The sequence below is a fragment of the Lepidochelys kempii genome, chromosome 3 (assembly GCF_965140265.1).
Source record: "Lepidochelys kempii isolate rLepKem1 chromosome 3, rLepKem1.hap2, whole genome shotgun sequence".
Classification (NCBI taxonomy): Eukaryota; Metazoa; Chordata; order Testudines; family Cheloniidae; genus Lepidochelys; species Lepidochelys kempii.
This window is the reverse complement of record NC_133258.1, coordinates 74284883-74294555: the sequence shown is the minus strand read 5'-3', so window position 1 is coordinate 74294555 and position 9673 is coordinate 74284883. Positions and strand designations below refer to the sequence as shown.

General features: G+C 37.2%; 1 long non-coding RNA gene across 1 annotated transcript in view; it reads right to left on the bottom strand.

Annotated features, from left to right (window-relative positions):
* Positions 1–8567: 8567 nt before the first annotated feature.
* Positions 8568–9673, bottom strand: part of LOC140908196 (uncharacterized) — a 562606-nt gene continuing 561500 nt past the window's right edge. The window contains exon 4 of the long non-coding RNA XR_012157800.1: positions 8568–8724. This is a non-coding gene — a long non-coding RNA (uncharacterized lncRNA). The remainder of the gene's footprint in view (positions 8725–9673) is intronic.

Genomic DNA, 9673 nt, shown 5'->3' with positions numbered 1-9673 from the left:
GTGACTTTTAGGGCCTGGCAAACTTGACAGTAGCTGCTGATGATACAAGACACAGTTTGGTTGGATTGTAAGAGAGAATAAAGTTTGCAACCGTTAGGCCAAAGTCAGATAGTTCAAGGACACACATTTTTGATGAAAAGGGATAGTTTAATTTGCCATTCAAGCTAAGAGAATGGCAATTTGCTTATTTGCTACTACTGCAAACCAAACTTTGATTGATTTGAGGAGGAGGAGGACTTCTGTCTACTACTTTGCTATCAGAATTCCAAACATAGTGCCACAAGGACATAACCTGTAGTACAGTGTGGCGCATTGCTGTGCTGCCCCACGAACACTCCAGGGAAGGATTGGATTAAGGGTTAAGATTATGAGGGCAGTAATCTTAATTCCTCCACTTTCCAAAAACAAAAAAACAAAAAACAAAAAACGAAGCTGGTCATACTCTCCATCATGTATTGTGACTTAAAGTTATTTACTTTATTCCCCATACTGATTTTATTAGTATTTATATGCAGTAATACTTTTTTTTTCATTCTTTTCCCCCACACTTTAATACAGAACATGCCCATCTCATTTCTAAGCATCTGGGTTGGAAGTACATGCTTTGAATTAAGTGAAAGTTTCAGCTTTCTTTTCCTACCTACTTTAAAACTTGCCTAAGCCCTTGCAGTCTGAGTAGGGGGAGGGAAAACAGGGAGGGGAAAAATGTAGTCTTCATGCTTTCTATAGGCATCTTTAATTTTCAGATCCCAGTAATGTCACTTTAAAATAAAAAGACAGGAATATTACTATCATTTATGATTCTTTTAATCTTTTTACTCTGGCATGACAGCAAACTCAAAGATACTACATGGCCTTGCAGAAGAGAGTCTGAGGAGAGTTACTGAGGCATTGGTTCAAGTTGTGCTATTCAGCTCTTTCTTTTTCTGTTGACTGAGTTATTAAAAAGACAGAAATTCAATGGCTCCCTCACATACTTCCCCACAGCAAAAACTCCCATTCTGCAGTGGCTGTAAAAATTAAGAAGATCCAGAAAAGAATCTGGGACAGAATCCATTCTCTATATCAAACCTGTACACACAGGCCATCCTTTTCAGGGAAGAACAATAAATGTGCTTTCTGCAAGACAAACTCAGTGGTAGAATTTAAATTCCCCTCTCTATACTGTTTTACATCCAGGGTCCAGTGTGATTTCTTTCATTTACAAAGAAAATTATTCTAGACCTTTTCTGGGGAGGTAGGAGGGAGAAATGGAATGTTTGAGAACTTGGTATTGGGAATATGCGGCTTTGGGTAAATGGCAAGGTGCGAAAGGCATCTGGGGACCATGGAGTACGATCTAGTTACCACTACTTACTTAAAAGATTAAAATTACTTCTCTTCTCAAAGATAGGTGGCATCCCTTGCAGCCAAAGGGAGAACCAATAAGTATCATGGCTGTGCTAGCCGGACATGGTTCAAAGACAACTATATGGCCATGGCAAGTGCAATGGTTCTAATGGAAACAGAATAGACACTATTAACAAAGTCTGCTGCACAATGATTGTTTACCATTCTTCCATTTTTAGAGGCCCAAATGAAGATGTGCACGCTCTCTCTACTAACTGAGTGGATAAAAAAAAAGTTTAAAATTATTCATGACAGTTTTACACTTTATTTTGTTTTAACTATGGAGATTATCCTTTTATCTCTCAAATCCTTTGCAATCATTTCCATTAATGCAGAGATAGCTCCCGGAGAGGGCAGAGATCATCAATCACACACTCCCCTGCTGCTTCACTCAAATAACACACTACTCATATCCTAGTCACTGTCTGTGCTTTTAACCATTAGAAAAGCTGTAGACTTGATCATCTCACCTTCCCAGGAGTTAGTATTGATATGATAAAGAATCTGGTACATTTGGTTGATGAACTTAAGACCGTCAAAACCACTTTTGGCATATTTGAATATTATTTTTTTTTCAAAATGGGAATAATACAAAGGAAAAGGCAAAACATTTAACTGAAAATAAAGGGTACTATTTTTCTTGCATTGGTTCATAGCTTTTAAAAGAATGATCAAAGTTCAGCTAATAATCATGTTTGTCAGCACAAGTTACCTATGAGTACAGGCCTTCCACAGCCTAAAATACAAAACCTGTATGTACTGTCAATACAAAGAAATGAGACCCTGCCAGGACTATGATTTTCACATTAAAAGGAAGGTTTCAAATCATATTTGGCCCAAGACTGTGATTTTGTAAAAAGCAATCTTTACAGAATCTAAGACAAACAGAAAGGTTTCTATGACTTTTTTCTTCCAAATTCCAATAGAAATATAAAATTGTTAGATTTTCTGTTATAGAACTAACTCATGCAGCATAAGGCTAAGTGGCCAAATCAATAAATATCATTATTATTTCTTACACTACCAGGCTTAATGAAGAAAGAATTACTTACTCCTCAAACTGGTATAGACATTTCACCTTATTATCTAGAGCCCAGTAGAAAAATGAAAGGAAAAACAAAGACATAGATATTGTAGGTCTAACCAGATATAGTCAATAAAGGGCTAGATTCTGCCATCTTTACAGATGCTGAGCAGAATCTTATTCCTTGTTCTTGCAAACATTTATGCACATGCTTAAGTTTAAGTATTTGAGCAGTCTCTCTGAAGTCAATGGGACTATCCATGTGCTTAAAGTTGAACATCTGTTAGTGTTTGTGGGATTGGGATTTTACTGCTCAAACCATCCCATAGATTTACAAGGGGAAAAAAAACTACATAGAAGAAAACATGTCTGATACACATTATAGATGGTGTTATTTGGGACTAGGACTCCATAGTAAAATATTTGGGTTGTACTTCTCTCTGTGTAGTCAAATAACCAAGAAATGTTTTATCTGCCTGTTCTAAAATTTACCTTCTCATTAAAAAAAGTTTTTTTTAAATGAAAGCTCATTAAAAATTAGTTAGGATTTTTCTTAACAGCTATTTATGAACTGGCTAGCAGCTTAGTGTTAAACTTATCACACTTTTTGTTAAACTGGAGTGAATCAGGCTTAAAATATTTTGAGATATATTTATTAAAAATTCAAACTGCAATATTGTAAATACCTTTGCTTTTACATAAACTATTTTCTCTCCAATTCCATTTTAATGAAAACATTTTTGGAAGACTCTGGATATTATTTTTATTGCAAATCATTTATCATAATAAGCCAAAATATTACAGATGTACACTTCTATATTATTAGCCAGAATGAAATGGTTTTGACAATGTACTATTTTAATCACTATTCTGTTAAACATTCCCATCATTTTTAGTATTTAACTATAGCTTATATAAAAAAACCTGAAACAATTGAAACTGACAGCTGTATGAATTCATTTGTAATTGTGTAAATTTAGCAATTACCGACATGCAATTTTCAGGTTATATCACAGTCTTGAAAACTTTTTAATCCCAACTCAAGTCCCTTTAAAGAAAACCAAAAATACTTTTTTTGAAGACTCAGAGGACTAAATTTGCAAACAGATTTTCACTTATGTCCCTATTTAGCAAAGAACTTATGGGTAGAGTTGGTCAGGAATTTTTCAACTAAAAATTTTTTCATTGAAACCAAAACTTTTCATGGAAATGTATCAAACTATCAGGACCAGGATGGCATTTCTGGTCAAAACTACAGATACCCACCCTCATCCTAATATAGCTAATTGCCTAGTAATTAGGGTACTTTGCTGGGACTTGGGAAACCCAGATGATTTCTGTAATCACCAGTTTATTGGCTATTTTACGGGGGTAAAATTTTTCTCTCTGAGAAAAATTTCAAAAGGTCCTTATTTTTGAAAACTCCCATTTTCATAGGACAAGAAAACCATTTCTCACTCATCTCTAATTAAGGGGTGATATTCACTAATTGGTGTGAAATCAGAGATCCAACTAGATGATCATAATGATCCCTGCTGTATGCAGTGTTGTTGCAGCCATGTTGGACCCAGGATTTTAGAGAGACAAGGAGCGTGAGGCAATATCTTTTAGTGGACTGACTTCCACTGATGAGAGAGTCAGGATTTTAAGCATACACAGGGCTCTTCTCTTGTCTCTATAATGATCCAGTCTCACTTTAAAATCTATTAATGAAGCACATGTTCAACTTTAGGCATGTTTTTAAGTCCTTTGCTAAATAAGAATGGGCTTAAGTATATCATAAATGGTATGCTGAACTGAGGCTCTATACCTGGAGAAGTAGGGGTGTAAAAGGTGGTTGTATGTCACCTTTGTACTTCCCTAATTCTGGGCTGTTCTAACTTCTGTTGACTAGCTATGGCCCTAAGGGGTGCATGGGAAACAGCCAGAACAATCAGGCACCAAGAATCCAGCTCCTGACTTTATGCTCCATACTATAATCTCTACATAAAATGAAAAATCCATCTGCTTTGCAATTGACTGCAGCAGAGGAAACAAGGATCATTTTCCTTTCCATGCCTTTAGCTTCGAAGTACAACATTTAACTCCCACTTCCACATCATTCTGATAAATATCCTCAGTGTGTTACTTATGCTAAGGACCACAATGCACCATGGTGCATTTTTAAGCCTGGCTCACATGAAACAATTGGGAGATTACAGTCATCACGTACATCCATTGTGTTACCGTTTTCTCTTTTACCTTAGTCTTTGTAATAAGGATGACTACACTATTAAATGTCTGTTAAGATCATTTATTTTTTCCAGATCTTACTGTGATTTTTTTAATCATGAGCATCTGGATCTATTAGGAGGCTGAGAATTTATTAAACATTAAAGTCCAATGAAAATTCATTCCCATGGCAAAGACTGGTATCAGAAGAAAAAATGGCAGAGTGTATATTTTTGCTCAAGACAACGTTAAGATAATAAGAATAGGCAGTAACAGAGAAACATTTAACCATAATACTGGGAAAGATTAGTGCAGGGGAGGAAATAGTTCAAAACAAACCTTTGTGAAAATATTACATTTTACATCTTAAATCTTGGGTGCAGTGGTACTTATGATATATTGTCTTCTGAAGAATGAAAATCCTCTTCTAAGTTTTGCTTGAGAACATTATATTCCCAGTATCACTTTTGCTACTTAATTGTCCCTCACAGTTCAACCTAAGGTTTTATAAAGAGTTGTGTGGGTCACTAGAAGATAGGAGTTTAAAATGCTCTGCTGGCATAACTGTACAAAGTTGATCACATTTACCTCAAAGCAATATATTTAAATAGAAGATTATTAAAGCTGTGTAAAAATATGATGTTAAAAGAAATAATATTCTGACATCACACATACTACAGGTAAGAATGATGTCAAAGTGAACATTCTTCATTTGTATTAATGAGGAAGAATAGAATAGGGAAAAATAAAAAACCCAGGTAAATATAACCTCTTGCAGAAATAATGAAGAATGTTTATGAAAATATAGCAAAATGACATGTACTGTGACAGTATAACAGAAATCACAGAACAACAATCATGTTCTAATAGTCAAAGAAGGGAGAATTCTGTGCTGATTTACAGTATGATAAATATGACATGACAGAAGACCATCCACTAGCCAAACGTTTACATACTTAAGTCAGTAACTCTCTTTCAGAGTATTTAATAAAGAGCTGAACCCAGGCTTTTTTTATGATGCACACCATGAATGTATTATCTGAGAACCAATGTCTCAAGTCCCATATCCCATAACGAGTTACTTTCCATGTTTAGCCATACAAAGTTTGCGTCTACTTTCAAAATGCCAAAATTCTGCTCCAATTGTCTATTTATAATAACTTGTGTCTATTAGACTGCAACTGGACAAAGAGGACTGAAGATTAGAATCATAGAATATCAGGGTTGGAAGGGACCTCAGGAGGTCATCTAGTCCAACCCCCTGCTCAAAGCAGGACCAATCACCAACTAAATCATCCCAGCCAGGGCTTTGTCAAGCCTGACCTTAAAAACTTCTAAGGAAGAAGATTCCACCACCTCCTAAGGTAACGCATTCCAATGTTTCACCACCCTCCTAGTGAAAACGTTTTTCCTAATATCCAACCTAAACCTCCCCCACTGCAACTTGAGACCATTACTCCTTGTTCTGTCATCTGCTACCACTGAGAATAGTCTAGATCCATCCCCTTTGGAACCCCCTTTCAGGTAGTTGAAATCAGCTATCAAATCCCCCTTCATTCTTCTCTTCTGAAGACTAAATAATCCCAGTTCCCTTAGTCTCTCCTCATAAAGCATGTACTCCAGCTCCCTAATAATTTTTGTTGCCCTCCGCTGGTCTCTTTCCAATTTTTCCACATCCTTCTTGTAGTGTGGGGCCCAAAACTGGACACAGTACTCCAGATGAGGCCTCACAAATATCAAATAGAGGGGAACGATCACGTCCCTCGATCTGCTAGCAATCCTCCTACTTATACATCCCAAAATGCCATTGGCCGTCTTGGCAACAACGGCACACTGTTGACTCATATCCAGCTTCTCGTCCACTGTAACCCCTAGGTCCTTTTCTACAGAACTGCTGCCTAGCCATTCGGTCCCTAGTCTGTAGCGGTGCATGGGATTCTTCCGTCCTAAGTGCAGGACTCTGCATTTGTCCTTGTTGAACCTCATCAGATTTCTTTTGACCCAATCCTCTAATTTGTCTAGGTCCCTCTGTATTCTATCCCTACCCTCCAGCGTGTCTACCACTCCTCCCAGTTTAGTGTCAACTGCAAACTTGCTGAGGGTGCAATCCACACCATCCTCCAGATCATTTATGAAGATATTGAACAAAACCGGCCCGAGGACCAACCCTTGGGGCACTCCACTTGATACCGGCTGCCAACTAGACCCAGAGCCATTGATCACTACCCATTGAGCCTGACAATCTAGCCAACTTTCTATCCACGTTATAGTCCATTCATCCAGCCCATGCTTCTTTAACTTGCTGGCAAGAATACTGTGAGAGACTGTGTCAAAAGCTTTGCTGAAGTCAAGGAACAACATGTCCACTGCTTTTCCCTCATCCACAGAGCCAGTTATCACATCATAGAAGGCAATTAGATTAGTCAGGCATTAATTGCTATGTGCCTTTCCTTAGATTTTTTGCACCTTAACACTCTATTTTTACAAAACAAGTGCAAATTTTCAAATCTATAAAATCCAGGAAGTGAAGGAGAGAGACAGAAGAATATGTTAATGTTACCTATATAGTGACCTTTTTCAAAGCCTTCCTGGCCCTGCCATTTTTATACCATTGTGTTTTGGTCTCCATGAAAAGATACAGGTATCAACATTGATCATTGCTGTAGATGAAGGCAATGGCCATTGTTGCATCTGATTCAATTCAACAACTGAATGCTTTCACAATGAGGAAAATGCATCACATTTCTTCCTAAATTAAGAAAGCAAAGCAAAGCAAAGGAAACACCACACATTTACCTTAAATCTCCACTATGGATTTTATTTGAAGTGTAAATATGGCTAAAATATTACTATTGAGTGTTGGCCAAGTCATTTGTGAGCCTATAAACTTTGATTGATGGATACTAGGGAAGAAGGACTGAAAGATCTTTTACCTGAGTATGATGTACTGAGTGACTCATGATGGTTTACGAGGATGTTTAAAGCCTTAACAGCACTACTTGTTTCCATGTAAGAGCTGATTTTATTATTTGGACCAAAGGCCACTGACATTTTGATTCCATAAAACATACATATATATCTATCAGAGAAGGTTTATTTTTCAGAATATGAAAAGTCACAATTAGGCCTATGGGCAAACATTGTTGAACTGAAATAAAAACATTTTTATGAGAAAAAATTATGTGATTATGGTAGAAAGGAGAAATGTAAAAGATATCAGAGGACTGTATAGCATCTCTTAACTGGCCTACAGTACATACTGTACTCCAGTCACTTTAAAAAGTATAGTGGATATCTGACATCCACTGTCCCATGTGACATGGAATCCATCAAATCCATCTATAGAAGGCATATTCAAATATCCATTTAAAATTGCAAACAGACTCAAATGCAGCTGTGGGCACCTGCACAATGGCCAATACTCTTGAATGGGCAGAATGAAGGAGGTTTAAAAGGGTACAGTTGTATGTCTCTATATGCTTTATTTTCTCTACAAAATACACTTAAAATCTGTCTCTCTGTTGTACTGGAACCACTTTTAGACCACAAAGAGTTTCCTGGGTTTCCCAGGGCTCTTCAAAATCCTGCATGTTTGAGTTCCTTATGCTTGAAGTAAAATCACTTGGCCAGTGAGAGGTACAATTTCAAAGTGTTGGAGGTACCACTAAGGCAGTGTGAAATACCAGTAAAAATGTTAGATGTTTCAGGGCTTTGCACATCATATTAATTTCACAAAAATTGATTTTCCATTCAACATGGTTCGAATTTAAAGTGGTACGTTCAGATATATACATCTGCTGACATGAAAACTGATGCATGCATATTTTGATGCAAAAAAAAAAAATTATAGGCACAATCCCACAGAAAATCAAAGTGCAAAGGTTTTCATGAAAAACACACCAACACATAAAAGGGTACATGCCCTGAACCTACCTGGTGCCACCACCCCAGATATCCATGCATTTGCAGGACTGAGCCAGATCTGGGATCTTCATTGTATGATGCCTGGTGCATCACTGTCAACCACGGTCACTCTGACTGGACCATGAGTGTTTGATTTGAGGTATCTGTCAACCTGCCGAAGCTCAAACATGCGTGCTCTGCATGACAAAGACACAAAATGAAGCACATAAAAAGTTATTCATACAAGAAACTTGTGAAATCCATTCCTTCACTGCGAATAACTTTTTCTATAAACCTCAGTTTCAGGATTTTGGACAGTTTTCAACAAGGGAAATGAGGAGACATCAAATTTCTATCAAAAGTAGGGGATTTTGGGAATTAAGCAAATGACACCCCTCAAAATGAGGGACATTTGAAAGATATCTAGAGGCAACGCTTTCATGTATTGGTATTCTGTGTGGCTTTCCATATAGGGTGACATTATTCTCAAACACATAAAACTTGAATACTCAGGTTTTACCTGGATGAAGTGTGTAATGGATGAGGATAACAGGGACACTTGGTTAAGTCCTGTGGCCACTGCACTTGTTTGTGGTTTGGAAGACACTCACAGCTATTCCATACTGTTTTCTTACAGGTTGTTAAGACCTCTGGTTCCACATATAGTTATGGATCCTCCAGTGGCTCAAACCTCAATACTACCCTTCATATTGACCTATGGACAGCCCAGAGATCCCATCCACGAAATACACAGATGGAAAGGGTGCCTTGCAAAACCACTCCCCCAACATCACATTAAATATTTAATTGACATGATGCAGAGGGCCTTGACCAGAAAATCCTTAACGTAAGTGAGGTTCATCCAGAATGAACATTCCACCATAACAGTGGCTAGCAGCAGGCATCTTAAATCTCCCTATAATAACCCAGCAATGGAAGAGTTTGTTGCCAGCTGACATGTCCTTTTTTCAGTCTACTGCATCCTTAAACACAACCATAACAGGCAAATATACACACATCTTTCCCAAAATAATTGTACCCCATGGATTCATTTTTGAAATCTATTAGAAGTCAATCATTACTGGCTTCTGCTAAAATCTTATACAATATTTTGAAAACATATCCCTTGTAGTCTTTGCAAATTGG